The sequence below is a fragment of the Mustela nigripes genome, chromosome 2, assembly GCF_022355385.1.
Source record: "Mustela nigripes isolate SB6536 chromosome 2, MUSNIG.SB6536, whole genome shotgun sequence".
NCBI lineage: Eukaryota > Metazoa > Chordata > Mammalia > Carnivora > Mustelidae > Mustela > Mustela nigripes.
In genome coordinates this window covers 211605843-211625572 of record NC_081558.1, presented here as the reverse complement: position 1 = coordinate 211625572, position 19730 = coordinate 211605843, and the positions used below count along the sequence as shown (strand labels likewise).

At 44.1% G+C, this 19730-nt stretch overlaps 1 protein-coding gene across 1 annotated transcript in view; it reads left to right on the top strand.

Moving 5' to 3' along the window:
* The window catches only part of VPS26C (VPS26 endosomal protein sorting factor C), a 43645-nt gene that overhangs the window by 7081 nt on the left and 16834 nt on the right, over nt 1-19730 (top strand). The window lies entirely within an intron of this gene.

Below are 19730 nucleotides of genomic sequence, written 5' to 3'. Positions count from 1 at the left end.
CAGGACCCTAGGATCATGACCTGAGCTGAAGGCAGACGCTTAACTGACTGAGCCACCCAGGCACCCAGTAATACTGTTTTATAACAACATATACTAGTATGCCCGTTTCCAATCACAGACAGCTTTAATCTCCGCTAACACTGAAGAATTCCACCCCCCTCCATTTTAAGGTTCAGAAGACTGAGACTCCAAGAACTCAGTGACATGCCAAGGGCACGGAGAAGAGTAAGTACTTGAAATCATGCCCCTGTATGCCTTCCCCAGGCCTTAATTTTGGTCATCTGTAGGATGGAGCTGATACCTATGCAAAGGTTTTGTTGTGAGTTTAGATAAGATGATGCTTTAAGACATTTTATTACAGGTTCTGACCCTTAGCAGGGGCTCAGATGGTGAGCGTTGATAACGGTGTGCCTTTCGGTAACGTCTAGTCGCTCAGAATTGCTGTGTCTGCCACAATGTGCATACGGAAGTTAGTACACTATCCAAGTGAGTGCGTATCAGATGCTTCTCAGCTCATTGGATGTCTGCCCATGGCCGACTTGGAGAAAGGAGGGCTAGTGCTCTAGGATCCCTGCTAGGGAGCATGGCAGGTTTGGGCACTGAGAGCTGACTGTGGTCCGGGTATGCCTTTATGCTTCCCCCACAGTGCAGGAGACGTGCTCCTGATCAAACAGTTTGGCTAAACAGCATTGGACATTATGTGATGTTTTCTGTTCACCGGAGGAACCTATTGCTTGAAAGAACCCTGTGGTAAATCTTACTGTAATGTAAATATGATTCATTTGTTTTTACAAATTCGGAATGTTTTGCTTTCTAAAATTCTGACACGTACTCGTGAAAGTGACACCGTTAAATATTGTGGTTCTGAAAATCATAAAGAGCTTTGCTATCCAGCGTAGCCCAGTGACAGTGATAAGGGATCTGTGCACAGCGGGCTGGTTACTGTTACAAGAACCTCTAGATTTTGTCTTCTTTGGCTTGTGTGTAATTTCCTGTTGAAAAGTTAAAGAGGAGGGGTGCCTGGGTGGCTCAGTTGGTTAAGCGTCTGCCTTCAGCCCAGGTCATGATCCTAGGGTCCTGGGATTGAGCCCCATCTGGTGGCTGGGGGGCGCGGGTCCCTACTCAGCAGGGAGTCTGCTTCTCCCTTTCCCGCTGTCCCTCTGCCCACTTGTGTTCCCTCTCTCTCAAAGAAGTAAGATCTTTAAAAAAAATTATAGAGGAAAAATCCTCTATGTAACAGTTCATCATTAGGAAGAAAAATTGCAAAACTAGAATGGTACGGAAAAAAAGAATGACTATTGTGCTTTGTACTGCTGGATTCTTGACACGTGACACCGGTCATTCCCGGTGACCGCTGTTGGAAGTACTTAGGGTACAAAAATGAGCCAGCAGGGATCCCAGGATAATCTGGGGGAGCTATGAACCTTTTAGGAATTGCTGTCATCCCAACCTTGAGTTGGGTCTCTTCTCTTGAATAATCGAATGCTCCTGAAAAGGCCTGTCTCCTAAATCATAACCTAACCCTGGTGCCCTGCAAGGGAGGCATTTTCAGAATTACCCAAGCGTGTTTGAAAACTGGGTGCAGTAAAATGATTCATGTAGTTCTTCATTTGGTGTTTGTGACAGCACGTTTTGTACTGGCCCAAGCATTAGTAAAGCCTGCCTGGCCACTGTGGGTGTGGGGGTTTCTGGACTGCAGCAGGGGGACACCAGGGACACCCCTGACTCCCAGCAGGCTGCTCTGACTCCAGCAGGCTGGTTGGGTTTCCTCTGCCTTCCTCTTGCTGCGAGTCCCCAGTTAGGACCTCCTGACCTTGAGTTCCGGGTGTGGATCTCCTGACCTTGCAGCATCCTGGGTCTGCCGGTGGAGCTAGCCACACCCTCCCCGTGGGCTCACGCTGCCCTTAGCCCACCCTGCTTCCAGCGGTGATTGTCCCCCAGCGCTGACCTCCCGGTCTGGAGAGCCAGTGACACAGGCAGGTTTTAGGGAGATGGCACCTCTCTTCTCTTGTTCGCCCTCTTGACTCCTTCTTCACGACTGCTCCAACCTGAGTTATCAGAGAGCTCCTTCTCCAGCTCCTGTGAACCATGCCTCACTCACTCGCTCAGCTTTAGGCCGAGCTGCCCTGACTCCTGGCTGTCCCTCCCCGCGGTCCTTGGCCCCTCCTGCTTCCACTGTTCTTCCTGCACCTCTGCCCACCCTGCTTGTTCTCTGCCCTCCTAGCGCAGGCATATTCTGGAAAGGTTGTAAGTTCAAGTCCGTTTTCCATCGGCTTTCCGCTGTCATTTCAGCTACACTTTGGGAGTTTTTAACCCCCTAGCTCCAAATATCTCTTCATCTCATTCAGTGTTCTTTTTCATCAAGTAGTCCTGGCATGAATGGAGTTCTTTTCGTAGACAGACCTATGACCTCACCCCCACCCCTGCTTCCTTTTCTTGGCTTCAACTTTTGTTCAGAAAACAGTTACTTGGTAGCCACTGGGCAGGTGGGCTGACCCCTTTCCCCTCCCTGTGAGCAGGTGAAGACGTGGAAATTTCAGAAGAGCATCATGCCCGAGAGTATCGTGCCAACAAGAAAATCACAGTGTTCCGAAGCTCCGAAATAAACGTTGTTTTGTCTGGATGGAGAGTTTAAGGAGCCTTCAGTTAGCACAGTGGCTGGCTTCAGAGCCACCAGCATTCCCAGTGTGTGGTGGGAGATCCAGGGTGTGGGGCTCTGTGGTGTGTGGGTACTACTGCTCTCTGGCCATGGGGTGTGGGTCCTTTGAGATGCTTTCCATACAGACACAAACAGGTAAAGAGCCAGCTGTTGTGCAAATACTTTTGTAGAGGGAAAAGTTCCTATCAGTTTCGGTTATTGTCTTCCACCTGCACACAAGACTTTCCGGACACATCTGTACGCTGAGCAACTCTTCAAAAGACTGTCCTGGTCTTCCATTGTCTATATTGAAGAGAAAGTCTACTTTCTCACTCACAGGCAGAAGAACATTCAGGCTCAGAGCAATGGTGCCTTTCTCCAGGTGATGGAAAATATATATTACCTTTCACTTCGAAAAGCAAAGTGGGTGTTTCCTTATAAACAGCTTGAGAAGATGAACAGCATTGTTTAGGATAAAGATTTTCCCCCAGAAATGTAAGCAGTGGAACTCTTCTTAGTAAATGAAATCTTATATAGAATTCTAATATACCAATTTTTATAATATCAAAGTAGTCTTTTGTTTTGTTTTATTTAAAGATTTTATTTATTTATTTGACAGAGACCACAAGTAGGCAGAGAGGCAGGCAAAGAGAGGGGGAAGCAGGCTCCCTGCTGAGCAGAGAGCCTGATGTGGGGCTCAATCCCAGGACCCTGAAATCATGACCTGAGGCGAAGGCAGAGGCTTAACCCACTGAGCCACCCAGGAGCCCCTCAAAGTAGTTTGTTTTATAGGCATATAAAATGAGAGCTTTTCCATTTGAAGCAACTCCCTCCCCCCCACTCCCTGCCTTCCCCAACTCATCCTCAAATCCCAAAGTGGCTGCTGAGGTGTCTGCACAGGCCTGGGGTCCCGGGGGCTCACAGTTTGGAAAGTACTGGTTGTATGATGTAGTGACCGGCCAGAGCCAACAAGGTTGGAGTTCTTCATACCATCCCATTTTCTTTTGTCTTATGCCAAAATTTAAAAGCTCTGTTAACTTCCAGGTTTAATACAGGGCCTGCCACCAGGCTGAAAACATTTTGCTTTTATTCACTGGAGGATTTAAATCAAAGAACAGGGGCCCCTACTCCATACAGATTACAGACCCACCATTGTCACCTCGCTTCTGCCAAGTTCCTCCTTGACAACCTGCTCACTTGGGCTGGAAGTCCCAGCAGAAGCCAGTGGGATCTGGCCACCCTTGTAGTTGGTTTCCTTATTGGTGTTTGAACTTGCCTTGGGAAGGACAATTTGAGGTTGTCAGTGGCCTTTGATTCTTGCTAGATACTGTACCTGTTCATACTCTTCTGACCCTGGATGCTGAAGCTTGGAAAGAGTGTGCCTCTGAGAAACCGAGGGCTTACATGAGCTGTCCTCCTGGCTGTTGGGCAGGATCTCCTGGTTTCTGACTCAGACACATGTGCTTTCTAATGATCACTGGGTTCTGTTCATCCCTATCACCATTGTGTCCTCTGTGCTGACATTCTTCTCTGTGCTTATGGTTTTCTGTCACACATCTGGCATGATGGCAGCCAAAAATTGGTCTGCCTTTGTTTTTTGTTTTTGTTTTTGTTTTTGTTTTTGTTTTTAAGCGATGATGCTTTTTAAAAAAATTTATTTTTTATTTATTTTCAGCATAACAGTATTCATTATTTTTTCACCACACCCAGTGCTCCATGCAATCCGTGCCCTCTAGAATACCCACCACCTGGTACCCCAACCGCCCATCCCCCCGCCACTTCAAACCCTTCAGATTGTTTTTCAGAGTCCATAGTCTCTCATGGCTCACCTCTCCTTCAAATTTCCCCCATTTCCCTTTTCCTCTCGAACTCCCCATGTCTTCCATGCTATTTGTTATGCTCCACAAATAAGTGAAACCATATGATAATTGACTCTCTCTGCTTGACTGATTTCACTCAGCAGAATCTCTTCCAGTCCCGTCCATGTTGCTATAAAAGTTGGGTATTCGTCCTTTCTGATGGAGGCATAATACTCCATAGTGTATATGGACCACATCTTCCTTATCCATTCATCTGTTGAAGGGCATCTTGGTTCTTTCCATAGTTTGGCGACCGTGGCCATTTCTGCTATAAACATTGGGGTACAGATGACCTTTCTTTTCACTACATCTGTATCTTTGGGGTAAATACCCAATAGTGCAATTGCAGGGTCATAGGGAAGTTCTAATTTTAATTTCTTGAGGAATCTCCACACTGTTCTCCAAAGAGGCTGCGCCAACTTGCATTCCCACCAACAGTGTAAGAGGGTTCCCCTTTCTCCACATCCCCTCCAACACATGTTGTTTCCTGTCTTGTTAATTTTGGCCATTCTAACTGGTGTAAGGTGGTATCTCAATGTGGTTTTAATTTGAATCTCCCTGATCGCTAGTGATGATGAACATTTTTTCATGTGTCTGATAGCCATTTGTATGTCTTCATTGGAGAAGTGTCTTTTCATATCTTCTGCCCATTTTTTGATATGATTGTCTGTTTTGTGTGTGTTGAGTTTGAGGAGTTCATTGTAGATCCTGGATATCAATCTTTTGTCTGTACTGTCATTTGCAAATATCTTCTCCTATTCCGTGTGTTGTCTCTTTGTTTTTTTGACTGTTTCCTTTGCTGTGCAGAAGCTTTTGATTTTGATGAAGTCCCAAAAGTTTATTTTCGCTTTTGTTTCCTTTGCCTTTGGAGACATATCTTGCAAGAAGTTGCTGTGGCTGATATCGAAGAGATTACTGCCTATGTTCTCCTCTAGGATTCTGATGGATTCCTGCCTCACATTGAGGTCTTTTATCCATTTTGAGTTTATCTTTGTGTACGGTGTAAGAGAATGGTCGAGTTTCATTCTTCTACATATAGCTGTCCAGTTTTCCCAGCACCATTTATTGAAGAGACTGTCTTTTTTCCACTGTATATTTTTTCCTGTTTTGTCGAAGATTAATTGACCATAGAGTTGAGGGTCCATATCTGGGCTCTCTACTCTGTTCCACTGGTCTATGTGTCTGTTTTTATGCCAGTACCATGCTGTCTTGGTGATCACAGCTTTGTAATAAAGCTTGAAATCAGGTAATGTGATGCCCCCAGTTTTATTTTTGTTTTTCAACATTTCCTTAGCAATTCGGGGTCTCTTCTGATTCTTTATATGGAAAACCCAAAAGACTCCACCCCCAAACTACTAGAACTCATACAGCAATTCAGCAACGTGGCAGGATACAAAGTCAATGTACAGAAATCAGTGGCTTTCTTATACACTAACAATGAAAATACAGAAAGGGAAATTAGAGAATCGATTCCAGTTACTATAGCACCAAGAACCATAAGATACCTGGGAATAAACCTAACCAAAGAGGTAAAGGATCTGTGCTCGAGGAACTACAGAACACTCACGAAAGAAATTGAAGAAGACATAAGAAGATGGAAGACCATTCCATGCTCTTGGATTGGAAGAATACACATTGTTAAAAAGTCTATACTGCCTAGAGTAATCTATATTTTTAATGCCATTCCGATCAAAATTCCACCGGTATTCTTCAAAGAGCTGGAGCAAATAATCCAAAAATTTGTATGGAATCAGAAGAGACCCCGAATCACTAAGGAAATGTTGAAAAACAAAAATAAAACTGGGGGCATCACGTTACCTGATTTCAAGCTTTATTACAAAGCTGTGATCACCAAGACAGCATGGTCTGCCTTTGTTTTTTTTTTTTTTTTTTTTAAAGATTTTATATATTTGTCAGAGAGAGCGAGCGAGAGCGAGAGCGAGCACAGGCAGACAGAGTGGCAGGCAGAGGCAAAGGGAGAAGCAGGCTCCCTGCGGAGCAAGGAGCCCGATATGGGACTCGATCCCAGGACACTGGGATCACGACCTGAGCCGAAGGCAGCTGCTTAACCAACTGAGCCACCCAGGCGTCCCTCTGCCTTTGTTTTTATCAGAAAAGATCATTTAAGGGTGTGGGTGGCTCAGTCAGTTAAGTGTTTGCCTTGGGCTTAGGTCACGATCCCAGGGTCTGGAATCGAGTCCCGGTTGGGCTCCCTGTTCAGGGGGGAGTCGCTTTCTCCCTCTCCCTCTACCCTTCCCCATGCTTGTGCTCTCTCTCTCAAATAAATTAGTAAATAAATTCAAATAAATAAATCTCAAATAAATTAATAAAAACTTAAAAAAAAAAAAAAAAGAAAGAATGTCATTTAAGACCATACTCAAAAACCCAAATTGCCTTCTTTGGGAAAGGAAGAGAAGTCCCATCAATGAAAAGTAAGGGATAAAAGGGCAGAAATTGCTCTCTTCAGTGATAATCAGGAAAGAGGGCACCTGGGTGGCTCAGTTGGTTGAGCGACTGTCTTTGGCTCAGGTCATGATCCCGGACTTCCAGGATCGAGTCCCGCATCAGGCTCCCAGCTCCTTGGGGAGTCTGCTTCTCCCTCTGACCTTCTCCTCTCTCATGCTCTCTCTCACTCATTCTCTCTCAAGTAAATAAATAAAATTTAAAAAAAAAAATTTTTTTTTCTTAAAAAAAAAATCAGGAAAGAAACACTTAAATTTTAAAACGATCTGGTAGTGTTCTTTAAAAAAAAGGCGGGGTTGCCTGGGTGGCTCAGTGGGTTAAAGCCTCTGCCTTCAGCTCAGGTCATGATCCCCGGGTCCTGGGATCGAACCCCGCATAGAGCTCTCTGCTCAGCAGGGAGCCTGCTTCCTCCTCTCTCTCTGCTGCCTCTCTGCCTACTTGTGATCTCTGTCTGTCAAATAAATAAATAAAATCTTTTTTTTAAAAAAATGGTTGGTAGTGTTAATTTGACCATACTTTTCAGATTTAAAAAATGTCCATGTTTTCACTTGCCGAGAGAATTTGAGTAATAGGAAGGAGTGACCCCCTCCTTCACTGCTCCATGAGTGTGCCTGAGAATTGGCACTGGACATTCCCAGCCTCCCACAGTCTGGTCCTGGGGTCCCCATGGGCAGGATGCCCGCCATGGGCAGGGTGCCCGGGCGCCACTGGGCCGCCTGGAGCAGAGACCGCTGCCGCGCTGGGGAGCACGGTCGGCCCTGTGCTCTCTGGTCCCGCGCCTGCCTGTCAGCAGCCCCATGGGCCTTGCTCCACTCACCTCTGGGCGCAGGCTCTGCCTTGGACTTGGTGATCTGCGGTTTTTCATACGTGAGCTCACTCTGACCGGGATTCAGTTCGGTGGCTGTTGGAGTTGTTCATTATGTAAGTGGGCTGGCTATTCAAAGCATTTTCTTTGGCCAACTTCCTGTGTTCCACGGTCATTACTTTGGCATATAATTAGGGCAGCTCCCAGCCTCCTGTAATTGGAGCTCCCCAAAACTCTCGGTTTACAGTCCCGAGTCCTCACATTCACTTACACCAGTAGTTCAAACAAATGTCAGCGTTCCAAACTTTCCATGAGTTTTATGTTATTAAAATCTGAAATCCAGTAATCTCTGTTAACTCGCAGTTTTACCAATAGGTAGTATCCAAGCCCTGCAACCACACAGCACACCAGGAACCTAATGTAACACTCCCACGCAAAAGACTACATATTTACTTTTAAAAGTTTTACTTTTGGGACGCCTGGGTGGCTCAGTCGATAAAGTGTCTGCCTTCCGCTCAGGTCACGATCCCGAAGTCCTAGGATTGGGCTCCCTGCTCAGCAGGGCGTCCCCTACTTCTCCCTCTGCCCTCCCCTCCCCCAACCCCACAACTGCTCGTGTTGTCTTGCTCATTAGATCTCAAATAAATAAGTCTTAAAAAAAAAAAAAGTTTTTTTTGTGACTAGTATTGGGCAATCTTATTTTGCCCCTTCTAAACTTTCACTCAGGGCTCAGATTTCTTTCGCAGACTCTGAAGAAAGTTTCAGAACTAGAAATTTCAGAGATACCTACATTGGACAATTGCCATGAATTTTGTTGGTTCGTTTTACTTAGTATTTGCACCTGTACTTACACTGTGCTATACCTAGAAGAAACCTGCTGTCTTTCACCATAGTAGAACAGCGTCAGAATGCAGGACTGAAATGTGAACCCCTGGGACACTGGGGGGGCTCAGGCAGTTAAGCATCCATCCGAATCTTGGTTTCAGCTCAGGTCGTGATCTCAGGGTTGTGAGACTGAGCCCCACGTCGGCCTTCACACTCAGCACAAGGGCTGCTTGGGATTCTCTGTCTAGCCCTCTTCCCCCAACCCCAGTCATGCTCATTCTCTCCCTAAATAAATAAATAAATAAATAATAAATAAAATGTAAGCCCCTGAGAGCAGCAGCTTTGTCTCTTTTGTCCCCTGCCCTGTCCCTAGTACCGGGAACAGTGTTGCTATTATGCCTGCTGTTTTGGCGGCATGCATACGTAAGCCAAACAAAATCAGGATCTCAGTATTTTGTTACAGTTCCATTGCTAGCAAACTGATTGCTTTTCATAGATTTTTACTTAAATATTAGCCACTTTCAGACTGTGACCCTGTCACCAAGAAAGTAGGATGACCGTATTTCCTGCCATACTTGATTATCTCTGTAGGTTTCTGAATCGAGGCTATCACACACAATAGATTACTCTCCAGTGTAGAGCTCTTTGGAGACCATAACCACCACCACAGTCCAGATGTGGAACAGTTCTGACCCTCCCGAATTCCCTGTGTCCCCTATAGTCTGCTTTCCCCCCATCCTCCGCCCCTCCTAGTCACTGGCAATTTCTGATCGACTTTCAGTCAGTCTGGCTGTCCTTTTCCATAGTATCTTGTGAGTAGCATAACTGTGATTATATAATAAGTAGCCTTTTGAATCTGGCCTTACCGCATGGCATAATGCCTTTGATACTCTCAGATTGTTGCGCGTATCACTAGTTTGTTATGTTCTGTTGCTGAGTTGTCTTCTCTGGTATGAATGTATCACTGTGTGTTCGGCCGTGCACCTGTTGAAGGACATTCGGGTGATTTGGAATAAAGCTACTAGAAACGTTTGCGTACAGATTTTTTGTGTGGACATAATCTTTCATTTCACTTGACTAAAATCTAGGAGTGGGATTGTTAAGTACCATTATGGATTTCAGTGACAGATTGGAGATGACACAGTCTCTTCAAATTTCTCCTTTCTGGAAGTTTCAGTAAACACCACATACTATTGGCCATTATTGACTATGTGGAAAAATATCTGGTGATGATTTGTTCTCTTTTTCAAACAAGACAGAAAACAATTGTGATACAGAATTGTGAGCTGGATGGGGGTACCTAACAAGTTGAAATCCCTCTAATGATTCTGATTTCTGTTTTCCAACCAAAACGGATCTTTTGAGTGCAACTAAGAAAGACTAGTCTTTCAACAGTTGTCTTAGCAATTAGTTAGTCTAACTTTTGGTTTCCTGCCCAGATCACTGATTTATCTTGTGATTTTGTTGTGCATTTGATTTCTCTGTGGATATATGGAGGGGCACCCCACTCTTGGTGTACAGGATCTCCAGACCAACTATGGGAGGATCCCAGGTGGTTCTGAGTACTGGCCCAGTGTTAGGAAGGAGGGACTTGTTTGGGAATGCAGGGGATTCTTGGGAACAGTGATAGCTCTCGTGCTGCTGGGACCATCAGAAAGGAGAGACATTGGAGAGAGAACGGCTGAGGCATTAAGTAAGAGGCTTTTGCTTCTTCAGCAGTTGTGTTCAAGTCCAAAGCAAGAGATAATCCCCGGAAATGGGACTTTCTAGCACAGTCTTTAGATCTTTTCCCAAGGTGAGCAATATGCCCTTGGGTTATCAGAATTTAAAGCACTTAGATCCTTGTACATTTAGGTCCAGAGGCCGCCCATTCTGGAATTAATCTTACTTTATAGTTGATTTATTATGTATTATGTTAATAGTTAATCAGTTCACATGGCTTAAATTCATTAGTTTTAAGATGGACACATCTACCCCTCACCATCCATCATGGTCCTCTCCATGGGGTAACCAAAAGCTATCAGTTTCTTGTGATTCCTGCCAAAGATATTTTATGCATGTATAAGTATTAAATATGTACAAATGGCAACATTTTTTTCCCACAGTGATGTAATATGCAGCCTTAAAAAAAAAAGAACGTGGGAGCACCTGCGCGGCTCAGTGGGTTAAGCCTCTGCCTTCGGCTCAGGTCATGATCCCAGGGTCCTGGGATCGAGCCCTGCATTGGGCTCTCTGCTCAGCGGGGAGCCTGCTTCTCCCACTCTCTCTGCCTGACTCTCTGCCCACTTGTGGTCTCTCTCTCTGTCAAATAAATAAGTAAAATTAAAAAAAAAAAAAAAGAACATGTATGTACTAATGTGAACGATCTTCAGGAAATCATTCAAGGGAAGAACCACCATTTTCCATTGTTGGAATTTAGGTTGTTTACAGTCTTGTTACTACAAACAGCATTGTCCTGAATAACCGTGTTCATAAGTCGTTTCACCTGTACCAGTATATTTGAGGAAAATTCCTAAAATGGAATTGCTGGGCCCAGGTGTTTGTAAAATGCCTTTGGTATCGCCAGATGTTATTTACAAGGTCATGGTATTCCAGACTCCTGCCGGAAACATCTTAGAGTGCCCGTAGCCACCTCCCCTAACACAATATCCTCAAATATTTTAGTCTTTGGTAATCTGATAGGTATGATAGTTTTAGTTGTTATTTTTCATATTATTCTTGAGATTGGGCATATTTTCATATTTGCCTGTTACACTGAGTTGCACAAATTCCCTGGTTTAACATTTATATAAGTGATATCACTCCTGATCACTTTTTTTTTTTTTTAACTCCTGATCACTTTTAAGAAACAAACTTAATTTGGCATTGTATTTGTAGTAGTATTTATTTATTCAGAGTTGTGAGTCACTTGGGTATGATAAAAGCTATCCCGAATGGTTTCTTCTAACATTTTGGTTGTTTGTGTAAAAATATTGAAGTCTTTGACACATTGTGAAGTCCCCATGTACGAAGGCTTGCAGTATGGCTCCCACTTAATTTTTATTTTATTTTTTTCCAGTTCTCTGGCCAGTTTTCCAGTATCATTTAGTGACTCTTCCCTCTTTTCCTCTGGATTTAAAATGCTACTTTTATCACCTGTTAAATTCTCCTACTATCTGGGTCTATTTCGGGACTCCTCCATTTTGTTCTGTTGACCTCTCACGCTGCACGTGCCCTGCACCACACGTTGTAAATTATCGTGGTGATGTCATATCTTACAGAGCTAGTCTCCTTCCTCTTCTCTTCAACATTCATTGACTATTCTATAAGAATTTTCAAATCCATTTATCTGGTCTATATCATCCCTCCACATAGCCCCCCAAAGAATTATTTTCTTTAGGATTCTATTATCTTTATAGACTTAACTTTAACCCACTGAGCCATCCAGGCGACCCCCCCCCCACCTTTTTTTAAGATTTTATTTAACTTAAGGAAGGTAGACACACTAAGGGTGTTAAAACTTTGTATTCAGGGCCGCCTGGGTGGCTCAGTTGGTTAATTCAGCTCAGGTCATGATCTTAGGGTCCTGGGGTGGAGCCCTTCCTTGGGTGGGGGGGGGTCCCTGCTCAGTGGGGAGCCTGCCCATGCTTTCTCGCTCTCTCTCTCTCACTTTCAAATAAATAAAATCTAAACAAAAAACAAACAAACAAAAAAACCCTGTATTAAAAAACATGGTATGGGGGCGCCTGGGTGGCTCAGTTGGTTGAGCGACTGCCTTCAGCTCGGGTCATGATCCCGGACTTCCAGGATCGAGTCCCACATCGGGCTCCCAGCTCCTTGGGGAGTCTGCTTCTTCCTCTGACCTCCTCTCTCATGCTCTCTCTCACTCATTCTCTCTCAAATAAATAAATAAAATCTTAAAAAAAAAAAAAAAAAGAAAGAAACATGGTATGGCTTTCCATTTGTTTTGTGCCCCTCAGCTATGTTTTAAAATTTTTTGTCTTATCAGTGTTTTGGTCATTTCCCGTTAATTTATGATATTTTAACTTTCAGTTGCTTTTGAAAATTAAGACTTTTCTTTCAAACTGTTTTCTCATTGTTTTGTACATGATGCCTTATTAATTTCTGTGCATTAATTTTATACCAGCTGTCTTCCTGCTATCCCCTTCGTGTTGATAGTCTTCAGTGAACTCTCATGGGTTCTTTCAGGCATACAGTCGTATGACCTACAGATAATGACCATTTTACTTTCTCCTTTTCAATTTTCTTACTATTTCTCTAGTTTCATTACATTAACTAGTACTTACAGTCCATTAATAGTGGTGACAGGGTTCATCCTTATTCTTGATTTAAATGTAGTGTATCTCAATTCCCATCAAGTTTGATGCTGGCTTTTGGGAAAGATTGATCTGTTTTGTCACGTTGAGGAAGTATCCTTATGTTACTGAGAATTTTATGAAGAATGGATATTACATTTTAGCAACTGACTTTTCAGCATCTCTAGAGACGACTATGATTTTTCTCTGGAGAGCTATTAATATAGTGAGTTGTATTAATAGTTTTTCTTAATAATTGAGCTATCCATTCTTTCCCGTACTAAATCCCATGGGATTATGGTGTGTTATTCCTTTAAGTTGTTCCTAGGTTGTATGTGTTAATATTTTATATAGGACCTTTGCATTGACATTTATAAGTGAGAAAAGTCTAGCTTTCTGTGGAAATGGGTATGTGTATAGGTTTTGTCTTTTGGTGTTATTATTATATTTGCTTTATTTTTTAACTTTTAATTTTTAATTTTATTTATTTATTTATTTTTAAAAAGATTCTATTTATTTATTTGACAGACAGAGATCACAGAGAGAGAGGAGGAAGCAGGCTCCCTGCTGAGCAGAGAGCCCAATGCGGAGCTCGATCCGGAGCTCGATCCCAGGACCCTGGGATCATGACCTGAGCTGAAGGCAGAGGCTTTAACCTACTGAGCCCCCCAGGCGCCCCTAATTTTAATTTTTTAAGAAAGATTTGATTATTATTTATTTGCGATGGAGAATGAGAGAGCAGGAGCAGGGGAGCAGAAGGAGAGGGAGAAGCAGCCTCCCACTGAACAGGGAGCCCCAATCCTGGGGCTCCGGGATCATGACCTGAGCTGAAGGCAGACACTTAACCAGCTGAGCCACCTAGGTGCCCCGTGATTTGGTTTATTTATTTATTTTTTTAAAGAAGTTCCTTCCTTTGTCTGTTTTGGAGTAGTTTAATATTGGAATTTTCTGTTCTTTACATATTTGGGGATGATCTCTGAAGCTCTCTGGGTATGGTGCAGGACTTACTTTCAAATTTCTCTATTTTTTCTGCAGTGACCAATTTGCTTAGGTTTCATGATTCCTTTATGGTTAGTTTAGGTTAATTATATTTTCTTAGAATAACTCACTCCTTCAACTTTTCACATTGACTCACATGCAGCTGAACAACGCATTCTTTTATTCTTTTAATTTCCTCTAGATCTCTGATATTTCCCTCTTATTTCTTATTTTGGAAATTTATGTGTGCTTTCCTCTTTCTTTATTCTTGATTAGTTGAATAACTTGCTTTGCTATTTTTTTCCCTAAAAAAAAGAACTGTTGAACTTATTTACGGGCCAGCCTGGTCAATTTTTGTGCATGAACCATGGACACAAAAAGGAGTGTAGCCCCGCCGGAGTGGGGGGGGGGGGGTTCCACCTGCGCCGATTAGTCATACGTAATTGACATGTCACGGAAGTCCTTTATATCTTTGCTCCTTCTTGTCCTTTTATCTGTACTGAGCTAAGGGGGTAAATTAACATCTCGTGCACTGGATGTGTTTTCCTCAGTTTCTCCTGGTGTCCCCTGTGGTTTCTGCGTTCAGATGTCAGTGCCACGCTCCTCGGTCGCTGGGAATCACGCCGCGGGTCCTCACCGCGATGGAGCTGCTGGGAACGGCACAGTGCCTCCTTTGTCTCCTTCCGTCCTTCCTGCGCTGAACTCAGCCTGGTCCGATGTGAAGATTACAGCCTGCGATTGATTGCTTCGCCCTCGCTTCCTGGTCCTTTGCTTAGCCTTTCTTCTTCTTGTAGGTGCTTCTCTGTCATACAACAGAAAACTGGGTTTTGCTTTGAGATAGAATCTCAATGTCTGTTTCTGATAGATGTTAATTTAGCCCATTCATTAATATGACATGTGTTTGGCATTACTTCTGTCGCTGCTGCTTTGGTGTCACTTGAGGGGATGGTTTTTTTAAGTAGCTTTTAAAACTTCTTCCTCTCTCCAGCCTTCTTTGCTTGGCTTTATGCTGTTTATATGATTTTCTAATACTTTGGAGTTTTATTTGTTATAATTGTTACCCTCACAACTTTTTATTATGCCCTACATCTGCTCTGTTTTAGATGTTAGTTATTAACCCCCTCCTGAGAGCAATGATGAAATCACTGCATTTCCTCTTCTTTCCTTCTTCCTTTCTTCTCTTCTCCCAACGCGTCTAAGTTACTTACAAATACCACCTTTTCTGGTATTCACCTTTGTGAAGTTTATTTGAACTCTGTGATTTGATTTGTTAACTTTAGATCAGGACTGTCCAGTACAGCTCTCCGCGGTGATGTGCAGGTCCTGTTTATCTGCCGTCTGTTGTGATAGCCACTGGCAAGAAAGTGGTTTTTAAGCACTTGAATATGTGGCTGATACAACTGAGGGGCTGAACTTAAATTTTATTTAATATAAATTTGAGTTTAAATAACCACATATAGCTAGTGGCTGCCGAATTGGGGAGCATGGGTTGTCTTTTTTCTTTTTAAGTTTATTTATTTATTTAAGTAATCTGTACACCTGCATGAGGCTCGAAGTCATGACCCCGGGATCAAGAATCACATGCTGCTCCAACCGAGCCAGCCAGGCACCCTGGAGAGCATGGTTTTCATGGAGTATTTGTCAGCCGCAGCTGTGAGAGGTGTGTGTTGGGGGGAAGCAGGTTCATTGTGCTACCTCCCACATTCTCGCTCCCTTCCTTTCCCAGCTAGCATTATTACTTCAGTCATTTCTACACTGTTGGGGCCTTGTATTTTGCATTCTTTTCTCCTACCATCATCATCACGTATCTCCTTGTCTTATTAGAGTTAAATGGATTCAGTCTTTACAAGTAGTTTTTTTTTTTTTTTTAAACAGTTTTTCTAGCCATCCCATGGATGCTTATAGTCCACTATATAGTAAATTCCTCGAGGAGGATTTTCACACAGCACTGCTTGGGATTTATTTCTGCACATTTAAAACTCCTTTATAGTAGAGTGACTGTTTAGGTGGGTATAAAATTCTGTGATCACGCTGTGTTCATTGAGCATAATGGGCATTGCTGTACCTTCATTTTGAATTGTGTCTTGCTATGGAAATGTCTGGTTTTTCTCCCCTTTGGTGAGTGAGTTATCTTTTGGCCTGACTCCTAAAGGATTCTTTCTTTTTCGAGGTAGAATAATTTTACTAAAATCTGTCCTTTTCTTGACCATTCCTGATACATTTACCCTTTCAGTATTTAAGATTTTATTTATTAGAAAGAGAGAGAGCACAAGCATGAATTGGGGGTAGGGGCAGAGGGGGAGGGAGAAGCAGACTCCCCGCCAAGCAGGGAGTCTCAGCTCTGAGTACAGGCAAGGATGCGTCAGTGTGTGGAAAATTACAGAGAAGAGACATTGGGCTCAAAGTCTAAGAGCGGATTCTGGCTAAACCAACCCAACAGGATTCTTGCTGAAGGCAGGCCAGGTGACAACCTCAAATGGGGCACTGGGGGAGGATGAGAAACCCAAGCAAGGGTGATCAGATATGGGGGCCAGCTAAAGCAACTAGCAGAATTCTTGCTACAGTTGGACCATGCAGAGATGAACGTGGAAGTCCAGAAGTCAAGGCTTGGTTGAAAAAGAGCTCTAGGAAGGCTCGAGGAAGATAATTTTTGTCACACGCCATGTGGGTACCTGCAGGACGAGCATCCAGGTTGAGGGAAGAAATGTGCAAATGCTCTGAGGCTGGAATTTGCAGGCACCTAAGAAACTCGGAGGGGTGCCAGGGAGGAAGGAAGGAGTGAAATGAAGTGACTGAGGGGGAAGGTTAAGAGATGAGGCCAGACTGGTCAAAGGAGGGGTGGAACCCCTTTGTAGAAATGACTTTGGCCTTTACCCTGAGTGAGATGGGGAGCGCCATAAAGTCCCTTGAGGTAGAAGAGCGACATGATCTGTCTTGTGTGGATTCATCCTCTGCTGCTTGGATTTTTCTCTCGTCCCTCCCTCACTCACGTTCACATCAGTTATATCTCTTCTTGTAGGCCTTGAATTTATCCCTCGGCCAGGCTGGCTGAGGTTTGATGTGTGAGTTTCTTCATCCTTTACTGTTCATTTGCTGGGGAAGGTTTCGCAGTGGGATGGGCTGCCTGCTTCCCGCGTAGACCCCCCGACAGCTCCAACCAAGCTGGCGACCAGGGCTGCTGCTCCCAGGGGTGCCCTCACCCTCCAGAAGCGGAGTTCCACAGCCGCGGGGCCTTGTTTCAGCTTCTGCTGTGTGCCCCTGCGGGGTCTTCGCTCCTCGGCAGCCCTTCCTCCTTGGCATGGTCCTCCCCTGTCTCCTTGCTTCACCAAAAATGGAGTCTGTGGGTTTTAGTTCTTATTCTTTTGGGCGACTTCCAGGAAGCTGGAGCAGGGATGCTGACTTGACGCCACCATCTTCAAACCCAGAGTCCAAATTACGGGTTTGGTATTTCATTCCAGGGAACACAAAAGAAAAAGTTTGTGTTGTTTGGTAGTGGCCTTTTTCCCTTCGAGAAGAATGAAGTGTCTGAATGGACTTGGGGTAGTTTGTGCCCAGAAATTCAGTGTGGCTGAGATGGGTGTGATCACTACCTTCTCGGAGCTTGTTCCGGCCTGAGCTTTCGTGTGCGGCTCAAGACAGCTGTTCTAGGCCTTTCTCCAGACCTGGCTTCTCTGGGCCAGAGTCGAGCTGGGGTGCAGCATGTCACCTCACAGAGGGGCAGGTGTCCAGCCTGCGGTGGCCGTGGACATCTGTGCTGTGCCACTGTGGCTGATGGCATGGCCATGAGTCCCCGTCAGCGGAGCTGTGCCAGCTAAAGCAGGGTCTGTCCCCTCGAGTCTTCTCCACGCGTGCAAGTGTGGGGCCCGCAGCACTCAAGCCTGCATTTCTTGGCCTTTCTCAGGCCCAGGGCCCCCTTGATGCTGTGACGACAGCCAGTTCTCTTCCAAAAATTAGCACCTGTGCATGTGATTTTGTGCATCAAAATCTGGGGTTTGCTCCCATGCCTGAGTCCATGAGCGACCACTGCTAAGGACATTGGGTGATATATCAGCATCATCCTTCTCCGTGTTGCGAGTTCTGGACATAAGTCGGGGGGGGGGGGCACATTCTCTGCGAGGCCTTGAATTTTCCCCTAGTTTTAGTTATTCAAGCTCATCTGTGCTCCTTTGCCAGAGTTAATCAAGCATTGTCTGGGGTGCCTACAACTAATAAGGTGTTATATGTCAGTTATCTTTCCATGAAAAACAAATAAAAGAATTGGTTCCTGTCACTATGAGCCTTACCTCTTTGTTGAACTATCTTCTGTTTCTTAAAAATAAATAAGTAAATAAATAAAGAAGAAGAAGGAATTCTGTAGCTTGCTTCCTTGGACTACACTTGGATAAATTCCGTTTCCCTCTTTTGTTGGTGGGGATTGAACAGACCTGCCAGACTGACCAACAAATACTTTATTAATGACGTATTTCTGCTATATTCTTTCTTTTTAAAATATTTTACTTATTTGACAGAGTAAGAGAGAGAGAGCATGCACAAGCAGGGGGAGTGATGGGCAGAGGGAGAGGTAGAAGCAGGGGGAGCCCAATACGGGGCTCGATCCCAGGACCCCAGGATCATGACCTGAGCCAAAGGCAGATGCTCAACTGACTGAGCCACCCAGGCGCCCCTCTGCTTACTCTTTCTTAATCGAATCAAAGAATGACAAAAGAGTCCCCTGAGTCATAAACTATTTACTCTGCTTCCTTCCCGGCTACTCTGCTTCCTTTTTATGCCATGGGTAGCAGAGAAGGAAAGGTGGTATTGATGTCAGGGCTATAATGTGCCAGTCAGTGGTCAGCCCGGAGCCTGCTCCCGTGAGATTAACTGAAAATATGATTAGATAGGAGCAGAGTGTCCCGAGTGCTGCTGTGTTGCACAAGTGATAAAGTTCGTGGCAATTGTTTTGCCTCATTTTATTCTGGGACACACTGGTCAAGTAAATTTTTAAAAATATACTAGTGAATTTAAATTTTTTAAAAATTAGACTTCTATTTAATTTGGGTTATACAAGAAGTAATAGAATTAATTAATTAATTAAGTTTAAAAGTCAAATTATTTCAGAGGAATTTTCATTTAAATTTGTTTATGCACTTTTTTATGGGGGAGTAGGAAACAAAGACAAAATACTTAGCACATTTAAGGGACATAGACTATTCCCTGCTCCCCAAATTCCTCATACTGTGAGAACTTGGTAAAAGTTTTTTCACTGGATGACTAGAGGAAATAAAAAGATTTAAACACCAATAGGACAGATGGTTTTTTAATGCCTGGATCTGCAGGCCCCTTTTAATTTTGCTGTTTTTGTTTTTGGTTTGGTTGTCAGTAATGTTCTGCCATCGTATTACTGTTTGACAGCAGTCGTGCTCCACTTCTGAAGGTCATTTCACAAACATGTTGTTTGAATTTACTATGGATTCTCTTTCCGCTCTGGAGGACACTGCTGTCTTCCTGAACTTCCTTCTCCACCCCAAACCCCCCATAGCAAATCGGTGACAGGAAGAGACTGCCATCCAGGAGAGAGGATAATGTCCATATTCTGTGACTCTGTAATTATCTTCAGATAGATGAATAGATGATCTGTTGTGAAATCTTTCCTAAATGACTTGTGACCTGGGGAAATCTGGGCTTGAGTGTCTGCAGAGTGACCCGGGCTGTGGAGAGACGGGGAAGACTTAGCAAAAGTGGTGGGGTGCCCTCGCGGGTTCCGTGGACAAGCTCTAGACCCCTCCTCAGTGAGGCTTCCTTGGCAGAGAGAGGACCGGGCCAGTAGTTGGGTTACGTTATGCACTTGAAAACACGTAGTCATGGGACTCCTGGGTGGTTCAGGACAC